Source organism: Oncorhynchus clarkii, chromosome 9, assembly GCF_045791955.1.
Source record: "Oncorhynchus clarkii lewisi isolate Uvic-CL-2024 chromosome 9, UVic_Ocla_1.0, whole genome shotgun sequence".
Taxonomy (NCBI): domain Eukaryota; kingdom Metazoa; phylum Chordata; class Actinopteri; order Salmoniformes; family Salmonidae; genus Oncorhynchus; species Oncorhynchus clarkii.
Window position 1 is genome coordinate 64812677 of NC_092155.1, and position 22052 is coordinate 64834728.

At 42.1% G+C, this 22052-nt stretch overlaps 1 protein-coding gene across 2 annotated transcripts in view; it reads left to right on the forward strand.

Annotated features, from left to right (window-relative positions):
- The first annotated feature begins 2844 nt into the window (after positions 1–2844).
- Positions 2845–22052, forward strand: part of LOC139416744 (kelch-like protein 21) — a 29434-nt gene continuing 10226 nt past the window's right edge. For both annotated transcript variants that reach the window (XR_011635121.1, XM_071165783.1), the window contains exon 1: positions 2845–2970. The gene's annotated coding sequence lies outside the window, so the exon portion shown is untranslated. The remainder of the gene's footprint in view (positions 2971–22052) is intronic.

A 22052-nucleotide genomic window follows, 5' to 3' on the forward strand; every position in this document is an offset into this window, starting at 1 on the left:
TTATCTGAGTAAATATTTATTTCCAAGCTTGGCTCTGGCTGGGAGAAAGCCATGATAATGAGGCCTGGTTTAGTTGCAGTCCAGGCATTCATTACACAATGTGTGCGGGGGGATTTTATAAAGTAAACATTTGTCGAAATACTGTACTTTCAATATTATTAACTTCCATGTCGGCTCTATGCCTGGAAATGTCCTTGTCTGGAGGAAATGATCCCAATTTCAAACTTTCGAAAAAAGTTTTAAAATTCTAACATATAATAATAATAATAATAGATAACAAATATTAACTGAAAAAAACGTATATAGTTTCTTGTAACAGCCCTCTGTGACTTCAAATAATATTTCTCTCAAAACTGATTCCTAAAAGATTTGTCCAGAGATTTGGCCAACTCTCTCAGATTTGCTCACAATCCTATATTATAATCAGGAATGAGCAGGGTCAGCTATACCATCAGGACCCCTTACTCGTGTCCTCACTACATGTAGTGCAACAAGACCACTCAAGGTCTGTAAAGTTCTCTACTTTTGACAGTTTTAACCAACAATATTGAAATCACCATGGTCACAACCATACACTGTCAGCTCCATCTGCCTGATAGAATATGAACTTTGGTTCAAATATGTTGCATTTTATTAGGTTTTAGAATCATAAAGCAACTGACAAAAAAACTAAAATTGCTACTGTGTATACTTAAAAATAAACTTTAAGTATACACAATAAACTTTATCTAACATGGAAACACATTCTGATTTACAATGATGGCCTATCCCCCCGGCCAAACCCTCCCCTATCCTGGACAACGCTGCACCGCCCTATGGGACTCCCGATCACAGCCGGCTGTAACACAGCCTGGGAACGAACCAGGGTCTGTAGTGACACCTATAGCACTGACAATGCAGTGCCTTAGACTGCTGCGCCACTCAGGAGGCCTATACTACTTCATTATTTTTTTAAATGCTATTTTTGTCAACTCCGCAAAACATCAGCTTCGTCAGAGTACTGAAATATCTGATAGAATGGTTATGTTCTTATTGGGGATTTGGAAATAAATCACTTTCCATATTTTACAAATGTTTGTATTGAACTTTTATTTTTAGAGGCAAATGTCTGTTTTCAGTATCTGTCATCAACTCCGTCACTGGATTGTGCATTCCATAAGCATTATAGTGAGACGGTAAGACAAGTATTCTCTCTCTCCTCTAACCTGTGACAACGGTGCTAACATTACCCTTCCTGGTTCTCAGTGTACCTGTATACACTATGACCCCATAGTGACATAACCCCATGTCAGCCTGCCCCTAGTAAAGTAAGTTGAAACATACCTAGACAGATAAAATATACACACTTTAATCAAAGCTTGATGATGAGTTGGTTATTTGAATCAGCTGTGTAGTGCTATGGCCCCCCAAAAAACATCCACCCAGGTGGGGCCCCGGGACAGTCTGGGAAACTCTGGAATAGAGTAACACGAGATGGCAGCAGGCTGACAAATAAGGCTATCTGTTTATTGTCACGATATCATTACTTTGCCAGAGGTAGGGAGAGAGCTCCGATAAAATAAAATATCCACGTTACAAAAGCCTAAGTAAATGTTGACAATTAATGAGTGCAATAGCGTTTAATTAGCAACAGATTTTCTCAATAATAACAAATAGCCCACAATTTCATGATGCAGAATATAGCAACAGCATGAAGACACAACACTATACAAAAAATAATTTTCAAGGAAACATACGGTAAAATGTTAAAGAACATACTATTTAGACAAATATTTGTTCATTTCCCAGTGGTTTTAAGTAACATGTTCTTGCTACATTGTAACTACATTGTAACACATTGCAGACAGGTCTCATAGACTACACATAACAAATTAAATGTAAATATGGCACACTCAAATTAGTATGGTTTCATTATATAGAAGGTTAATTAAGGCCAAAATGAAAGGGGGTTGGTTGGGGTGAGTGGGTGCATAATGGTCTAGCAACCAAAAGGTTGCGTGTTCAAATCTCATCATATCTTTAGCATTTTAGCTCATTTGCAACTACGTACTACTTTTGAACTGTTTTGCAACCCTTCCCCTAACCCGTCATAACCATTTTAGCTAACCCTTTCCTTAAAATTAACCCATAAAGCTAACATTAGCCAGCTAGCTAGCGTTAGCATTAGACACCTAACCACCTAGCTAACGTTAGCCACAACAAATTGGATTTCGTAACATATCATATGTTTTGCGAATTTTGAACATATTGTACATTTAGAAAATTTGGAACATATCATACAAATTGTAATCCTAATTCATAACATAGTGTAACGACCCTGGGTTTATAAGCGCGGATATCAACTCTGCCGCTTGAGCATGCTTGACGCTGGACGGGCTAGAAGGTCGAGGGTTCGAGACCTGCTCCCTGCTGTTTCGTTACAATACCATACAAAATGGATGATGGACATCCACAATTTAACATATACCATATGAAATGTAACATATTATGTTAATTGGAGTATAACGGAGTGCCACAGCGGTCTAAGGCACTGCATCTCAGTGCAAGAGGCTTCACTATGGAACCTGGTTCGAATCCAGGCTGTATCACATCTGGCCGTGATTGGGAGTCCCATAGGGCAGTGCACAATTGGCCCAGGTCGTCGGGTTTGTTCGGAGTAGGCCGTCATTGTAAATAAGAATTTGTTCTTAACCGACTTGCTAGTTAAAATTTTTTTAACCCATTTACTTACAGAATAATACGAAATTATCCGAGACCACGTTGAAAGTTGTGAACGTCACACTGTGTCAACTACTGTATCCAATGAGGAGCATTTAGAGGCTTTACCAATTCTTCACACGACGCGGAATCATGACGCAGATGACTGGAGGAGAGAAGCAATATCAACGTCTATTTTCAGATACGAAATGTGAACAACTTTTAAGCGTTTAAAACTATAACCCATTCGTTGACTAGAATACGTTACATTTGGTAAGTATATTTACTTAATTATTGACCTGTTTTATGTCTGCGAAGATTTTTCGTCGGTGGAAAGGATATATACAGTTGTGATTGGACAGTATGCATGTCTGATATAAAATAATAACTGAGTTATGCATGTTATTCTCTTTGTTTCTACCAGATATTTCTGCTCGTGTTTCTACTTAGACACACCCGCCAATAGATAATATTTTTCCTCGTTGATGATTAACAGTCTAAATAAGAATAGACCTACTGTACCGACCGACAACAACAAAAAAGATTAATGGTATTTACGATCATGTGGACTTTTTTCATTATCATAAATTCAAACGATTACAGTGCTAATGGGCACAACTATGTTTTACAGTGGATTTGGGTTGGTGGACTAGAACGTAAACAGTATGTATGTTTGTTGAAGGTACATACAGTTAGTTGTAGATATATGTCCCTAACTATGGACGTTGTTCTTATCAATCGGTGTTATGGAAAAGTACATTCAAGTTATACGTTGGTGTGAGCAAAGACAATGTGCCCTTCTGTCAGCATACCAGGCTTTGTCCTCCACCTCCAACGGTGTTACTCTTATCTAAGTAGCCCCACATGCAGGGATCAAACTGTCCCTCTTCTCTCCAGATGGAATGTGACCAGGGGTTGACTAGCCTGCCTTTTTATGGCCAAACCAGGCTGCATGGGATCAGCTATGGAGAACCGAGAGCTTTAGCTCACTCCACTCAGTTGGTTCTCAGGGCCCCTGGTATGCAGGCCCTGTAGCAGCTGTGTTGTCATGGACATTTATTTGCCTACCAGGTGCAGTATTAGCCTGGTCCCAGATTTGTGATGTCTTGCCTAATATTTTTTATTTATTTTTTCCTTATTTAACTAGGCAAGTCAGTTAAGAACAGATTCTTATTTTCAATGACAGCCTAGGAACAGTGGGTTAACTGCCTTGGGGCAAGGGATTCTTGTCAGCTCAGGGATTTGATCTTGCAACCTTTCAGTTACAAGTCCAATGCTCTAATCACCAGGCTACCTGCCGACCATAAGAGTTGGCAAAAGAGATAGTGATGCACCGATATGACCTTTTTGGCAGATACCGATATCCAATATTTTCCTTGCAAAAAAACCTGATACTGATAACCGATATTTAACATTTTAGTGGCCTTTTAAGCATTATAGTACAGTTAAATAGTTAACACACACACATGGATGCAGCTGTCTAAGGCACTGCATCTCAGTGCAAGAGGTGTCACTAGTCCCTGGTTCGAATCCAGGCTGTATCACACCAGGCCGTGATTGGGAGTCCCATAGGGCGGCGCACAATTGGCCCAGCGTCGTTCGGGTTTGGCCGGGGTAGAACGTCATTGTAAATAAGAATTTGTTCTTAACTGACTTGCCTAGTTAAATAAAGGTTACACACACGCACCACACTGACCAGAAAGTTATTTTGTTGCCATTTACCAGAGGTGGGACCAAGTCATTGTTTTACAAGTCACAATTCTTGGCTCTCAAGTCAAGACAGGCAAGTCCGAGTCAAATCTCAAGTCAAGTCTCAAGTTCTAAACTTTGAGTTTTGAGTCCTAAACAAGTCATAATCTGCTCTTCACCAAATGTAATACCATTTCATATTTTTAACAAGAGTAATAGTTAGTATATTACATTTACGCAAATCATGAATGCTTTTAAAAATATCTATATATTTACTACTTTCCAAATAAACATATTTCCATATTCCCCCCCACCCCCCATAGTGATCAACGATCGCTATGGGGCACAATCAGGCGATGTGCCAGTTGCAATCCATTTTGTGTTGATACAGCGTCGTCTTTATATCCGAAAATAATAATTTGGGGTATTATCTTTCCATGGGCTCCATCTGAATTCACCTGCCGACGTTCCTCTGCACTGTCACTGCCAACTTTTTCTCAGCTGGCACAATTTGATTGGCTGCTGTCTGATTCAAACTGTAATCTGTTAAATGAAGAGTTGATGTGCTGCACACTTTTTTTAATAGCATCATTTTTAATATTTGGACTTGGTATCACGTCAGGTCGAGTCATTAGGCTCAAGTCCAAGTCAAGTCACGAGTCATTGGTGTTAAAGTCAAAGTCGAGTTGAAAGTCATCATAATTGTGACTCGAGTCCAAGTCATGTGACTCGAGTCCACACCTCTGGCATTTAGTATATCCCCATTACCAGTAAAACATAATAAAAACCTATTTCTTTCACTTACTTGCTGCGCTGTGCTGTTTCGTTGTTCATTTGTTCAGTCGTTTCATCGTCAACCAGGATTTCTATGGAACGCTGTTTGGGTCTTTGCGTGTCGAAAAAGATACAGTGTCAAATAACACTATTTGACGTGTCAAATAAGCTTGTTGACCAATCAGGACCTGAATATGACTGCACGTCACATAATAATTTAAGGCGTTCATACATTTTTTAATGCAGTTATTACACATTGATTACACAATCACTCGTATTTCATATGTCACAACGATTCATCGATACGTATGCTATGGTGCTGGTAAAGTTGTCTAGCGCATCTACAGTGCTGGTCATAAAAAAAGCTATAGTTAACTCATGGATGCAAACAATGTTCTTCTCCAAAAACATAGCAAAACAACATAATCTGTTTCAGTAGCTATAGTTAGCGAGCTAACTATATAGCTAGTCGTCATCATCTAAAATCAAATCAAATTTATTTATATAGCCCTTCGTACATCAGCTGATATCTCAAAGTGCTGTACAGAAACCCAGCCTAAAACACCAAACAGCAAGCGATGCAGGTGTAGAAGCACGGTAGCTAGGAAAAACTCCCTAGAAAGGCCAAAACCTAGGAAGAAACCTAGAGAGGAACCAGGGGTTCCAGGGGTATGTGGGGTGGCCAGTCCTCTTCTGGCTGTGCCGGGTGGAGATTATAACAGAACATGGCCAAGATGTTCAAATGTTCATAAATGACCAGCATGGTTGAATAATAATAAGGCAGAACAGTTGAAACTGGAGCAGCAGCACGGCCAGGTGGACTGGGGACAGCAAGGAGTCATCATGTCAGGTAGTCCTGGGGCATGGTCCTAGGGCTCAGGTCCTCCGAGAGAGAGAAAGAAAGAGAGAAGGGGAGAATTAGAGAACGCACACTTAAAATAACCTTTATTTATAAGACAGGACCCATCTATGTGAAGCTAGCCACAATAAGGATTAGCTACAATAGTGGACTTTGCGGTTAGCCTTCAAAAGAAAAGTATGTAATTGACAGTGATGCAAATTAATACAAATAGTAGAATTATACCATAATTGAATAGACCATGCTAAACAAGGTTGGAATGTTGTTATATAAAATTAACAAAAGACCATTTGTTAATTGACAAAAATCTGTTGAAATCCCACTGGATATACTTTAGAATTGCATCGGGGGCATACTTATTTCACTGTACAGCCTTACCTATGGATTGTGGATCAATGACATGGGGTATCAGTCTATTCAGTGACACCCAGAGAACATTAGCGTCGTAGCTCTTATTGCAGGAATCTGAAACAACTGTGAATTGAGACACATTTATTGTCAACCTATGTGTATTGAACACTATTCCAGAGGAAAAACAATGCTGCGTGGATGTTTTGGAGTCTTGATAGCTCTGAGGGGGACATTGGGAAAAACTATTTTGGGTATTGAGTAGACTGATACCACATTTCATTGATCCCCAATCCTTAGGTAAAGTTGTACAGTGCAATATGAATGTCAGTACACACAATAGGCTGACTGGGGAGATGATTTCACAGTCACAATCCCGCGATAAGAGCTACAGCGCTAATATTTTCATAAACTCTTCACACTTGTGTTCTGTGGGTGTCACCGAGTAGACTGATACCCCATTTCATTGCTTCACATTCCAACCTTGTCTAACATTATCTAGTCTAAATATGGCACGATTCCACCAAATGTAACCTTCTGCATCGCTTTCAAATAGGTACTTTTCTTTAGCAAATTCCACTATTGTGCCTAATCCTTATTGTGGCTAGCTTCACAGCACAAAACTCGGTCACGTCGAGCCTCACTAACCAGATGAAGCTAGCTGGCTGCTTACAACGTTAGCTTTGGGCAACAGGGTTAAGTAGTTGGCTAGCTATTTATTTTCATGAACTGAAGTTCAATTTCAATAGGCGAACAACACGTGGTTACCTAGCTAATACCTACTCACAAGGATTCCTAAATCATTGCTAAGAATAATGAAAATAACTGCAGTTTATGCTGGTCATTGTTTTCAGACTGGTTGTATTGGTGCTAGCTAGGTACCCAGAAGTTGAGGATTAACAAATAATGTTTTATTACCAACGCGGTATTGTAAACACATCGTTCCTGGCCGGTGTTTGCTTGTGTGCAGACTTTTTTGTACAACCTTGACAGTGCTACTGATAGTAGTGGTGGCGCTTGGCTTGCACGTGCAAATTCAGAACATACGACATTCTATAACAGAACTGTAATTGACGTGTGAAATGAAAAACGTATTTAACGGGTTAAATTGTGTTATTTGATGCGTTAAATTGACATGCAAAGACCCAAATGGCGTTCCATAGTATGTATGTCGTGAAGCTAATAGCAGTGACGCTATTACTGTGTTACTGTGTAACTCCAGTAAGGCAACATCTGACAAATAGTACACTTGGTAATGTATACCGTGCTCGACCAGTCGGTGAAAGCCAACATCACCCACTACAGAGAACGGTTGATTGTCAAGGGCAATGACTTCCATTATCTTGGCATTAATGTATTTCGACCTTTGAGTTGTCTCACTAAAATGTTCTTACTCTTTCAAATGACTGCTCGACTTGTTGACTGCTCGATCCACACAGCAGACATTATGGGCTAGGTTAGGAATGCTGTGTTGCACGTGTAGCGCAACATTTGACATGGCGTCATTACATCATGTACCTACGTTATATAGGTATGCACGTCAGCTTAGACATCGGTTTTGCACATCGTCATTAGACATCAGGCTTTTTAGAATGCATCCTGGGTTTTTAATCACTGTTCTTTCTTTGTAATGGGTCTTTGTGTCTGTGGAAGCTCATTTTGAGTGATGACTTGGCACTTTATGGAGCCATGGTTTTGGTTTTGAACCGAGAGTAATTAGATAAATGGTGTTGCTAAGTTGGTGTTTACCATGTCCTATCAGCAGGGGTCAACAGATGTTGTTGTTTTGGCTGAATAGTCTAGTAGAAGGACCTGCTCTAAGCAAAACGGTTCCATCTGGTTTTGATTTTCTCCATTCATGTACACAGAATAGGTTTAGCTTCCAAATAAACATTCCATAGCTGGATTTGAGAACTTTCTGAAACCACACTTAATAGCATAATTCATATTTTGGCTGTAGGCTACACGTTCATGAAGAACAATCTAGCCTTCTTCTCTGGGAGCTTTTCATATCATTTGAGGACTAAAAACGTTTTGTTTACATTTACATCTGTAGCTTCAGCCGTATTATAAAAATAACCTAAAGAAGACTTTCAGGCTGAAAGTGAGGCCTTGTTCTTTTATCCTCTTGAGAAACCAAGTGCGGATATTTTCCTCTACTGTCAACCCTACATTAATTTATGTCAAATCGTGTATTTAGAAGGAAATTATACCTAGCAACTCATATATTACCATTATTACCAAGTTTAGCTCATCATCAGCCATTCCTCATTTCCACCCAAGACTGCTGTAAATAGTCCAGAAACTTGTTAGATGATGACTGGCTGTTTATTAAGATTTATGACTGACCATGTTAGCCCTATCTTAAGGGGTTTCTCCAAGGAGGCCATACTCCCTAACTATAGGGCATGAGTCAAGTTCCTAGTTCCTGGGCCAGTCACACAGGCAACTACTGTAATGAAATGTGGTGAGGGTAGTGGCATGCATCAGTCTGCATTCTAATATACATAATATGCTTTCTGTTGGTGGGTAAGTTTTTAGGTATTTTAGGTTGGTAAACACACAACCCATAAGTTGCTCAGTACCCCTCTCGGGTCTTTGGGAATCACTTACCTACTCTTTATGTTGTGACCCACTGATCTAGTTCTAACAAATATGTTAGTTTTTTGACAGTTGTTGTCATCTACAGTTACAGAGTAGGGTATCATACTGACTTGCACACAAGACGTGGGCAAGAAGGACTAGTAGTGTGTATTGATATTATCCAATTTAATTTACAACCAGAAAGGCACTACAGTAGTTAGTTTGTATAATAATACTGTACCATATGAATTAACACATAAACTTATGTAGAATTGATCAACCAGAACATTCTGCAAGGAAATGCAATAATGGCTTTTAACCTGACAATCACTTACCCAGGAGTATAGAACAGCTGAAGTTAAACTCCAGAGCAGGTTTCAGGCCTGCTTCTGTAGAGTAACCTTTAGGGCAGGGTTTCCCAACTGGCGGCCTGCGGACAAATTTGCCCCGCAGGTAGTTTATTTGGCCCCCCAAGTTACAGTGCATTTGGAAAGTATTCAGACCCCTTGACTATTTCAACATTTTGTTACGTTACAGCCTTATTCTAAAATTGCTGAAATTGTTTTATCAATCTACACACAATACCCCATAATGACAAAGCAAAAAAACATTTTTTTAGAAATGTTTGGAAATGTATAATTGAAAAAAGAACAGCAAATATCACATTTACATAAGTATTCAGACCTTTTATTCAGTACTTTGTTGAAGTACCTTAGGAAGCAATTACAGCCTCTAATCTTCTTGGGTATGACCCCTACCTGCCCTAAGCTCTCTGAATTTGTCCTGCTAGGTGACCTAAACCGGGACATGCTCAAACCACCTGACAGGTCCTAAAGCAATGTGACTCCCTAAAGCTTTCTCAGATTATTACCAGTCCCACAAGGTATGACTCCAAACATCCAGAAAAGGCTCCTCTCCTCAATGTTATCCTCACAAATAATCCTGATAGGTATCAGTCTGGTGTTTTCTGTAATGACCTTAGTGATCACTGTTTTACAGCCTGTGTTTGTAATGGCTGCTCAGTGAAACGAACTGTCCTGATTTGTCATTAACGCTTGCTAAAAAAACTTTAATGAGCAAGCCTTCCTTCATGAACTGGCCTCTGCAAAATGGTATAGAATCAGCTTGATCCCCTCTGTCGAAGATGCTTGGACCTTCTTTTTTTATATCTTCAGTGGTATTGTTAACAAACACACCCCCGTAAAGAAATGAGAAATAAAAACAGGTTCAGCCCCTGGTTCGACCGTGATCTTGCAGAGTTACTCCAGCTCAAGAATTGCATTTGGCGAAATGCTTGGCACACGCATACTCAGGCTGACTGGCTCATGTTCAGGGAAATGAGAAAGAAGTGCACTCAGGCTATCCAGAAGGCCAAAGTTAGTTACTTTAAGGAGAAGTTCTCTGTGGGTCTAATCCCAAGAAGTTCTGGAAAACGGTTAAAGACCTGGAGAATAAACCCTCCTCTTCACAGCTGCCCATGTCCCTTAATGTTGAGGATGTGGTTGTTACTGACAAGAAGCACATGGCTGAGCTCTTTAACCTCTCTAGGGTAGGTGAGACGCGAACGTCCCACCAGGCCAACATCTGGTGAAACTGCAGAGAGCTAGTGCGGGTTTGGATGCGGGTTGGATGCGCGCTGTGTTAAGAAGCAGTGCGGCTTGGTTGGGTTGTGTATCGGAGGACGCATGACTTTCAACCTTCGTCTCTCCCGAGCCCGTACGGGAGTTGTAGCGATGAGAGAAGATAGTAGCTACTAAAAACAATTGGATACCACAAAATGGGGGAGAAAACGGGGTAAAATAAAAAATATATTAAAAATATATATATATATACAGTGCCTTGCAAAAGTATTCGGCCCCCTGGAACTTTGCGACCTTTTGCCACATTTCAGGCTTCAAACATAAAGATATAAAACTGTATTTTTTTGTGAAGAATCAACAACAAGTGGGACACAATCATGAAGTGGAACGACATTTATTGGATATTTCAAACTTTTTTAACAAATCAAAAACTGAAAAATTGGGCGTGCAAAATTATTCAGCCCCCTTAAGTTAATACTTTGTAGCGCCACCTTTTGCTGCGATTACAGCTGTAAGTCGCTTGGGGTATGTCTCTATCAGTTTTGCACATCGGGAGACTGACATTTTTTCCCATTCCTCCTTGCAAAACAGCTCGAGCTCAGTGAGGTTGGATGGAGAGCATTTGTGAACAGCAGTTTTCAGTCCTTTCCACAGATTCTCGATTGGATTCAGGTCTGGACTTTGACTTGGCCATTCTAACACCTGGATATGTTTATTATTGAACCATTCCATTGTAGATTTTGCTTTATGTTTTGGATCATTGTCTTGTTGGAAGACAAATCTCTGTCCCAGTCTCAGGTCTTTTGCAGACTCCATCAGGTTTTCTTCCAGAATGGTCCTGTATTTGGCTCCATCCATCTTCCCATCAATTTTAACCATCTTCCCTGTCCCTGCTGAAGACAAGCAGGCCCAAACCATGATGCTGCCACCACCATGTTTGACAGTGGGGATGGTGTGTTCAGCTGTGTTGCTTTTACGCCAAACATAACGTTTTGCATTGTTGCCAAAAAGTTCAATTTTGGTTTCATCTGACCAGAGCACCTTCTTCCACATGTTTGGTGTGTCTCCCAGGTGGCTTGTGGCAAACTTTAAACAACACTTTTTATGGATATCTTTAAGAAATGGCTTTCTTCTTGCCACTCTTCCATAAAGGCCAGATTTGTGCAATATACGACTGATTGTTGTCCTATGGACAGAGTCTCCCACCTCAGCTGTAGATCTCTGCAGTTCATCCAGAGTGATCATGGGCCTCTTGGCTGCATCTCTGATCAGTCTTCTCCTTGTATGAGCTGAAAGTTTAGAGGGACGGCCAGGTCTTGGTAGATTTGCAGTGGTCTGATACTCCTTCCATTTCAATATTATCACTTGCACAGTGCTCCTTGGGATGTTTAAAGCTTTGGAAATCTTTTTGTATCCAAATCCGGCTTTAAACTTCTTCACAACAGTATCTCGGACCTGCCTGGTGTGTTCCTTGTTCTTCATGATGCTCTCTGTGCTTTTAACGGACCTCTGAGACTATCACAGTGCAGGTGCATTTATACGGAGACTTGATTACACACAGGTGGATTGGATTCATCATCATTAGTCATTTAGGTCAACATTGGATCATTCAGAGATCCTCACTGAACTTCTGGAGAGAGTTTGCTGCACTGAAAGTGAAGGGGCTGAATAATTTTGCACGCCCAAATTTTCAGTTTTTGATTTGTTAAAAAAGTTTGAAATATCCAATAAATATCGTTCCACTTCATGATTGTGTCCCACTTGTTGTTGATTCTTCACAAAAAAATACAGTTTTATATCTTTATGTTTGAAGCCTGAAATGTGGCAAAAGGTCGCAAACTTCAAGGGGGCCGAATACTTTCGCAACGCACTGTATATATATATATATATATATATTTATATTTTAAAAAATTAAGAAAATTCTGGGTCAAATGGTTTAGACCCTTTTTTCTTTAAGGTTGCTGGCCCTATCATCGCCAAGCTCTCCAACCTTTTCATCCTGTCTCTCCTTTCATGTGGAGGTTCCCATTGCTTTGAAGGCAGCCACGGTTCGTCCTCTATTTAAAAGGGGGAGGTCAAGCTGATCTTAACTGTTGCCCATATGCCCATTTCTATTTTGGCCTGTGTATCAAAAATGTTGGGAAAAACTTGTCAATAATCAACTGACTGGCTTTCTTGATAGTATAGTATTCTCTCGGGTATGCAACCTGGTTTCCGCTCAGGTTATGGATGTGTCACTGCAACAAAGGTCCTCAATGATGCCACCATTGCCCTTGATACTAAGCAATATTGTGCTGTTATCTTTATTGACTTGGCCCGAAGCTTTTGATACGGTAGACCATTCCATTCTTGTGGGTCGGCTAAGTTTTGGTGTCTCTGAGGGGTATTTGGCCTGGTTTGCTAAGTACCTCTCTCAAAGAGTGCAGTGCATAAAGCCAGAAAATCTGCTGTCTCAGGCACTGCCTGCCACCAAGGGAGTACCCCAAGGCTCGATCCTAGGCCCCAAGCTCTTCTCAATTTACATCAACGACATAGCTCAGGCAGTAGGAAGCTCTCTCATCCATTTATATGCAGATGATAGTCTTATACTCAGCTGGCCCCTCCCCGGTGTAACGGTTTTCTTGATGAGAAGGAGAGTCGGACCAAAATGCAGCGTGTAGATTTCGATCCATGTTTTAATAAACAAACGTAAAACACGAATCAATACAAACACTACAAAATAAAGAACGTAACGAAAACCTAAACAGCCCTATCTGGTGAAAACACATAGACAGGAACAATCACCCACAAACACACAGTGAAACCCAGGCTACCTAAATATGGTTCCCAATCAGAGACAATGACGAACACCTGCCTCTGATTGAGAACCATATCAGGCCGAACATAGAACTAGACAAACTAGACATGTAACATAGAATGCCCACTCAGATCACACCCTGACCAACCAAAACATAGAGACATACAAAGTAAACTATGGTCAGGGTGTGACAGTCGGATTTGGTGTTAAATGCTCTATAACAAAGCTTTCTTAGTGTCCAACAAGCTTTCTCTACCCTTAACCTTGTTCTGAACATCTCCAAAACAAAGGTCATGTGGTTTGGTAAGAAGAATTCCCCTCTCCCTACAGGTGTGATTACTACTTCTGAGGGTTTAAAGCTTGAGGTAGTCACCTCATACAAGTACTTAGGAGTATGGCTAGACGGTACATTGTCCTTCTCTCAACACATATCAAAGCTGAAGGCTAAAGTTAAATCTAGACTTGGTTTCCTCTATCGTAATCACTCCTCTTTTACCCCAGCTGCCAAACTAACCCTGATTCAGATGACCATACTACCCATGCTAGATTATGGAGACGTTATTTATAGATCGGCAGGTAAGGGTACTCTCGAGCGGCTATCAGATTTGCCACCAATGCTCCTTATAGGTCACATCACTGCACTCTATACTCCTCTGTAAACTGGTCATCTCTGTATATACCCGTCGCAAGACCCACTGGTTAATGCTTATTTATAAATCCCTCTTAGGCTTCACTCCCCCCTATCTGAGATATCTACTGCAGCCCTCATCCTCCACATACAACACCCGTTCTGCCAGTCACATTCTGTTAAAGGTCCCCAAAGCACATACATCCCTGGGTCGCTCCTCTTTTCAGTGCACTGCAGCTAGCGACTGGAACGAGCTGGAACAACACACTCAAACTGGATTTTTTTTCTCAATCTCTTCATTCAAAGACTCAATCATGGACACTCTTACTGACAGTTGTGGTTGCTTTGTGTGATGTATTGTTGTCTCTACCTTCTTGCCTTTTGTGCTGTTGTCTGTGCACAATAATGTTTGTACCATGTTTTGTGTTTCTACCATGTTGTGTTGCTACCATGTTGTTTATTTTAGTTATTTTTATTTCACCTTTATTTAACCAGGTAGGCCAGTTGAGAACAAGTTCTCATTTACAATTACGACCTGGCCAAGAAAAAAAAAGCAAAGCAGTGCGACAAAAACAACAACAGAGTTACACATAAACAAACGTACAGTCAATAGCACAATTTCTTTTTTTTATCTACAGTGCATTGCGAAAGTATTCGGCCCCCTTGAACTTTGCGACCTTTTGCCACATTTCAGGCTTCAAACATAAAGATATAAAACTGTATTTTTTTGTGAAGAATCAACAACAAGTGGGACACAATCATGAAGTGGAACGATATTTATTGGATATTTCAAACTTTTTTAACAAATCAAAAACTGAAAAATTGGGCGTGCAAAATTATTCAGCCCCTTTACTTTCAGTGCAGCAAACTCTCTCCAGAAGTTCAGTGAGGATCTCTGAATGATCCAATGTTGACCTAAATGACTAATGATGATAAATACAATCCACCTGTGTGTAATCAAGTCTCCGTATAAATGCACCTGCACTGTGATAGTCTCAGAGGTCCGTTAAAAGCGCAGAGAGCATCATGAAGAACAAGGAACACACCAGGCAGGTCCGAGATACTGTTGTGAAGAAGTTTAAAGCCGGATTTGGATACAAAAAGATTTCCCAAGCTTTAAACATCCCAAGGAGCACTGTGCAAGCGATAATATTGAAATGGAAGGAGTATCAGACCACTGCAAATCTACCAAGACCTGGCCGTCCCTCTAAACTTTCAGCTCATACAAGGAGAAGACTGATCAGAGATGCAGCCAAGAGGCCCATGATCACTCTGGATGAACTGCAGAGATCTACAGCTGAGATGGGAGACTCTGTCCATAGGACAACAATCAGTCGTATATTTCACAAATCTGGCCTTTATGGAAGAGTGGCAAGAAGAAAGCCATTTCTTAAAGATATCCATAAAAAGTGTAGTTTAGGGCCTCCCGGGTGGCGCAGTGGTTAAGGGCGCTGTACTGCAGCGCCAGCTGTGCCATCAGAGTCCTGGGTTCGCGCCCAGGCTCTGTCGTAACCGGCTGCGACCGGGAGGTCCGTGGGCCGACGCACAATTGGCCTAGCGTCGCCCGGGTTAGGGAGGGCTTGGTCGGTAGGGGTGTCCTTGTCTCATCGCGCACCAGCAACTCCTGTGGCGGGCTGGGCGCAGTGTACGCTAGCCAAGGTGGCCAGGTGCACGGTGTTTCCTCCGGCGCATTGGTGCGGCTGGCTTCCGGGTTGGATGTGCGCTGTGTTAAAGAAGCAGCGGCTTGGTTGGTTGTGTATCGGAGGACGCATGACTTTCAACCTTCGTCTCTCCCGAGCCCGTACGGGAGTTGTAGCGATGAGACAAGATAGTAGCTACTACAACAATTGGATACTACGAAAATTGGGGAGAAAAAGGGGTAATAAAATTTTTTTAAAAGTGTAGTTTAAAGTTTGCCACAAGCCACCTGGGAGACACACCAAACATCTGGTCAGATGAAACCAAAATTGAACTTTTTGGCAACAATGTTATGTTTGGCGTAAAAGCAACACAGCTGAACACACCATCCCCACTGTCAAACATGGTGGTGGCAGCATCATGGTTTGGGCCTGCTTTTCTTCAGCAGGGACAGAGAAGATGGTTAAAATTGATGGGAAGATGGATGGAGCCAAATGCAGGACCATTCTGGAAGAAAACCTGATGGAGTCTGCAAAAGACCTGAGACTGGGACGGAGATTTGTCTTCCAACAGGACAATGATCCAAAACATAAAGCAAAATCTAAAATGGAATAGTTCAAAAATAAACATATCCAGGTGTTAGAATGGCCAAGTCAAAGTCCAGACCTGAATCCAATCGAGAATCTGTGGAAAGAACTGAAACTGCTGTTCACAAATGCTCTCCATCCAACTTCACTGAGCTCGAGCTGTTTTGCAAGGAGGAATGGGAAAAAATGTCAGTCTCTCGGTGTGCAAAACTGATAGAGACATACCCCAAGCGACTTACAGCTGTAATCGCAGCAAAAGGTGGCGCTACAAAGTATTAACTTAAGGGGGCTGAATAATTTTGCACGCCCAATTTTTAAGTTTTTGATTTGTTAAAAAAGTTTGAAATATCCAATAAATGTCGTTCCACTTCATGATTGTGTCCCACTTGTTGTTGATTCTTCACAAACAAATACAGTTTTATATCTTTATGTTTGAAGCCTGAAATGTGGCAAAAGGTTGCAAAGTTCAAGGGGGCCGAATACTTTCGCAAGGCACTGTATGTACAGTGTGTGCAAATGTAGAAGAGTAGGGAGGTAGGCAATACATAGGCCCTAGAAGCGAAAATAATTACAATTTAGCATTAATACTGGAGTGATAGATGTGCAGATGATGAATGTGGAAGTAGAGATACTGGGGTGCAAAAGAGCAAGAGGGTAAGTGATAATATGGGGATGAGGTCGTTGGGTGTGCTATTTACAGATTGGCTGTGTGCAGGTACAATGATCGGTAAGCTGCACTGACAGCTGACGATTAAAGTTAGGGAGGGAGATATAAGACTCCAGCTTCAGTGATTTTTGCATTTCGTTCCAGTCATTGGCAGCATGGAAGAAAAGGCGGCCAAAGGAAGTGTTGGCTTTGGGGATGACCAGTACAATATACCTGCTGGAGTGCGTGCTACGGGTGGGTGTTGCTATGGTGACCAGTGAGCTGAGTTAAGGCGGGGCTTTACCAAGCAAAGACATAGTTGACCTGGAGCCAGTGGGTTTGGTGATGGATATGTAGTGAGGGCCAGCCAATGAGAGCATACAGGTCGCAGTGGTGGGTAGTATATGGGGCTTTGGTGATAAAACGGATGGCACTGTCATAGACTACATCCAGTTTGCTGAGTAGCGTGTTGGAGGCTATTTTGTAAATGACATCGCCGAAGTCAAGGATCGGTAGGATAGTCAGTTTTACGAGGGTATGTTTGGCGGCATGAGTGAAGTAGGCTTTGTTACGAAATAGGAGGCCGATTCTAGATTTAATTTTGGATTGGAGATGCTTAATGTGAGTCTGGAAGGAGAGTTTACAGTATAACCAGACACCTAGGTATTTGTAGTTGTCCAGAACCGTCCTGAGTAGTGATGCTATTCAGGCGGGAGGGTGCGGGCAGAAATTGGTTGAAGAGCATGCACTTAGTTATACTAGCATTTAAAAGCAGTTGGAGGCCACGGAAGGAGTGTTGTATGACGTTGAGGCTCGTTTGGAGGTTTGTTAGCACAGTGTCCAAGGAAGGGCTAGGGGGGGGGGGTTGCTGCAGGGGGTGCTGAGATGTTGGCCAGGTAGGGGTAGCCAGGTGGAAAGCATGACCAGCCGTGGAAAAATCCTTTTAGAAATGATTGATTATTGTAGATTTATCAGTGGTGATAGTGTTCCCTATCCTCAGTGCAGTGGGCAGCTGGGAGGAGGTGCTCTTATTCTCCATGTACTTTACAGTGTCCCAAAGTTTTTGGGAATTAGTGCTACAGGAAGCAAATTTCTGCTTGAAAAAGCTAGCCTTAGCTTTCCTAACTGTCTGAGTGTATTGTTCCTGACTTCCTTGAAAAGTTGCACATCGCGGGAGCTATTCAGTTGTAATGTTGTGTTGCTACCATGCTGTGTTGTCATGTTTTGCTGCCTTGCTATGTTGTTGTCTTAGGTCTTTTTTTATATAGTGTTGTGTTGTCTCTGTTGCGTGATGTGTTTGTGCTATATTTATATTTTATACATTTTTTTTTAACCCCCTGTCCCCGCAGGAGGCCTTTTGCCTTTTGGTAGGCCGTCATTGTAAATAAGAATTTGTTCTTAACTGACTTGCCTAGTTAAAGGTTACATTTAAAAACATTTTTTAAATAAAAGCTTGGCCCACTTGTATTTGGGGAGTTTCTCCCATTTTTCTCTGCAGATCCTCTCAAGCTCTGTCAGGTTGGATGGGGAGCGTTGCTGCACAGCTATTTTCAGGTCTCTCTAGGGATGTTCGATCGGGCTCAAGTCCGGGCTCTGGCTGGGCCACTCAAGGACATTCAGAGGCTTGTCCCGAAGCCACTACTGCGTTGTCTTGGCTGTGTGCTTAGGGTCGTTGTCCTGTTAGAAGGTGAACCTTCACCCTAGTTTGAGGTCCTGAGCGCTCTGGATGTTTTCATCATAGATCTCTCTGTACTTTGCTGCGTTCATCTTTTCCTTGACCCCGACTAGTCTCCCAGGTTCTGCTGCTGAAAAACATCCCCACAGTATGATGCTGCCACCACTGTGCTTTTCCGTAGGGAAGGTGCCAGGTTTGCTCTGTACACAATTCCTGGAAGCTGAAAATGTCCCAGTTCTTCCATGGCCTGCATACTCACCAGACATGTCACCCATTCAGCATGTTTCAAATCAAATAAAATGTTATTAGTCTCATGCGCCAAATACAACAGGTTGACCTTACAGTGAAACGCGTACTTACGAGCCCCTAACCAACAATGCAGTTAAAAAAATATATGAGTAAGAATAAGAAATAAAGGTAACAAGTAATTAAAGAGCAGCAGTAAAATAACAATAGCGATATGATACACAGGGGGGGGATACCGGTACAGAGTCAATGTGCGGGGGCACCGGTTAGTTGAGGTAATATGTACATGCAGGTAGAGTTATTAAAGTGACTATGCGTAGATGATAACAACAGAGTAGCAGCGGTGTAAAAGGGGGGGTGGACTCCAAGGAACCTGAAGCTCTCAACCTGCTCCACTACAGCCCCGTCAATGAGAATGGGGGAGTGCTCAGTCCTCTTTTTCCTGTAGTCCACAATCATCTCCTTTGTCTTGATCATGTTCAGGGAGAGGTTGTTGTCCTGGCACCACATGACCAGGTCTTTGACCTCCTCCCTATAGGCTGTCTCGTTGTTGATCAGGCCTACCACTATTGTGTCATCGGCAAACTTAATGATGGTGTTGGAGTCGTGCCTGGCCGTGCAATCATGAGTGAACAGGAAGTACAGGAGGGGACTGAGCACACACGCCTGAGGGGCACCTGTGTTGAGGATCAGCGAGGCGGATGTGTTGTTACCTACCCTTACCACCTAGGGGTGGCCCGTTAAGAAGTCCAGGATCCAGTTGCAGAGGGAGGTGTTTAGTCCCAGGGTCCTTTACTTATTGATGAGCCTTGAGGGCACTATGGTGTTGAACGCTGAGCTGTAGTCAATGAATAGCATTCTTACATAGGTGTTCCTTTTGTCCAGGTGGGAAAGGGCAGTGTGGAGTGCAATAGAGATTGCATCATCTGTGGATGCAAATTGGAAATTGGAGTGGGTCTAGGGTTTCTGGGATAATGGCGTTGATGTGACCCATGACCAGCCTTTCAAAGCACGTCATAGCTACAGACGTGAGTGCTGTTGGGGCATGTTACCTTAGTGTTCTTGGGCACAGGGACTATGGTGGTCTGCTTAAAACATGTTGATATTACAGACTTGGACATGGAGAGGTTGAAAATGTCAGTGAAGAAACTTGCCAGTTCGTCAGCGCATCCTAGCAGTACACGTCCTGGTAATCAGTCTGGCCCTGTGGCCTTGTGAATGTTGACCTGTTTAAAGGTCTAACTCACATTGGCTGCGGAAATCGTGATCACACAGTCTTCCGGAACAGCTGGTGCTCTCATGCATGTTTCAGTGTTATTTGCCTCGAAGCGAGCATAGAAGTAGTTTAGCTGGTTTGGTAGGCTCGTGTCACTGGGCAGCTCTCGGCTGTTCTTTCCTTTATAGTCTGTTGTGGTTTGCAAGCCCTGCCACATTCGACGAGCGTCAGAGCCGGAGTAGTACGATTCAATCTTAGTCCTGTATTGACACTTTGCCTATTTGATGGTTCATCGGAGGGCATAGCGGGATTTCTTATAAGCTTCTGGGTTAGAGTCCTGCCCCTTGAAAGCGGCAGCTCTAGCCTTTAACTCAGTGCGGATGTTGCCTGTAATCCATGGCTTCTGGATTGCGTATGTACGAACGGTCACAGTGGGGACGACGTCATCAATGCACTAATTGATGAAGCCAATGACTGATGTGGTGTAATCCCGGAACATATTCCAGTCTGTGCTAGCAAAACAGTCCTGTAGCTTACCATCTGTTTAGGATGCTCTGTCTGGATCAACGTGTACGATAGCGTGTTCCAGTTCCCGCAACTTCACACAGCCATTGAAGAGGAGTGGGACAACATTCCACAGGCCACAATCAATAGCCTGATCAACTCTATGGGAAGGAGATGTGCCGTTCTGCATGAGGCAAATTGTGGTCACAGTAAATACTGACCGGTTTTCTGATTCACGCCCCTAACCTTTTTTTTTTTTTTAAAGGTATCTGTGACAAACAGAAGCATATCTGTACTCCTGCTGATGTGAAATACATAGATTTGAGCCTAATCAATTGATTTCAATTGACTGATTTCCTTATATGAACTGTAACTAGGTAAAATCTTCGAAATTGTTGCATGTTGCGTTTATATTTTTGGTCAGTGTATGTTCTGGAGTCCTGACCATCCGCTCAAAAGCAAAAAATAAATTTAAAAAAACGTCCCGCGGCTGAATCTAGCCGATCCCTGCTTTCCCTGCGCTGTCATTGGTGGGAGTTGGCTCATCGCTCACAGGGCTCTGTTGACCTACCAACGGCTGACTCCATTGTTTAATCCTGGTGTGGAATGTGAGCTATGTACTAGGCTGAGGCTCAATGCTCGTCAGCTTGTTGTTTTTTCTGCCGTAGAAGGCCAGGAGATAGATGGCTGCCTTGCCCTTCATGAAACATACCTGTGTATTTTAAGAAGACATGAGTATTCCGTAATCCCACCTGGAATCATGTTGGGCTGGAGCTCACCGGAACACATATGTTCTACTGCTTAAGCTCCTGTTCCTCTTATAGAATATTAGCTCAAACATATTGTGGAACTCCTTTACCTAAATATAAACAGTACCGGCACCCAACACGAGTACCAGCACCTATTTCAGTCAAAGTCAAGCCCTGCATGTAGCAATCCCAAAGTTTTTACTTACCCTTCAGATGACTGGTTGTTGTTGAAGCGCCCCAATGTCATAACCTGTAGAATAACACTGATCAAAATCAGCTAATTGAAGTCTATGGCAGCCTTTGAAAATAAATGGCTTTTAGTGAGAAACCCAGGAATTCTCTTTAAATTAGCCTCGCAAGAGTCATGACACACGCTGACAGTTTTTAAATCAGCTCCTAACACATTGTAACATTGAGAAACTGTGAGACTCTGCTCGTCAAGATGGGGTAATTCTCTGTGTATGGCCTTATTACAGCAGCTGGTAATAACTCTTCAATTAGACACCAGGGAGCTCTCATTATATTGTGACATGACGCAGTGATTTATAGTGTTAAACCAGTTGTCAAATAACTAAGACTTTCTCTTCGTCAAGTAGAGGTATTTCTTGTGTGGCCTGATTAAAACAGATGGTTGATTTAGTTTGTCAGTTGTTTTTAGGAAGCTGATTTGTGGGTATTATGAGTGCAGTGTTTGAGTCTGAGAGTGACTGTGAGCAGGCTAGAGGCAGGCAGGCAGGCTCTAGTTTGACGACTACCTCATGGGGGCGGATAGGAGGATGTACGGTAGGCAGACAGGTATATGAGAAGAGAGGAAATGGAAATGGACACTGCCTGTC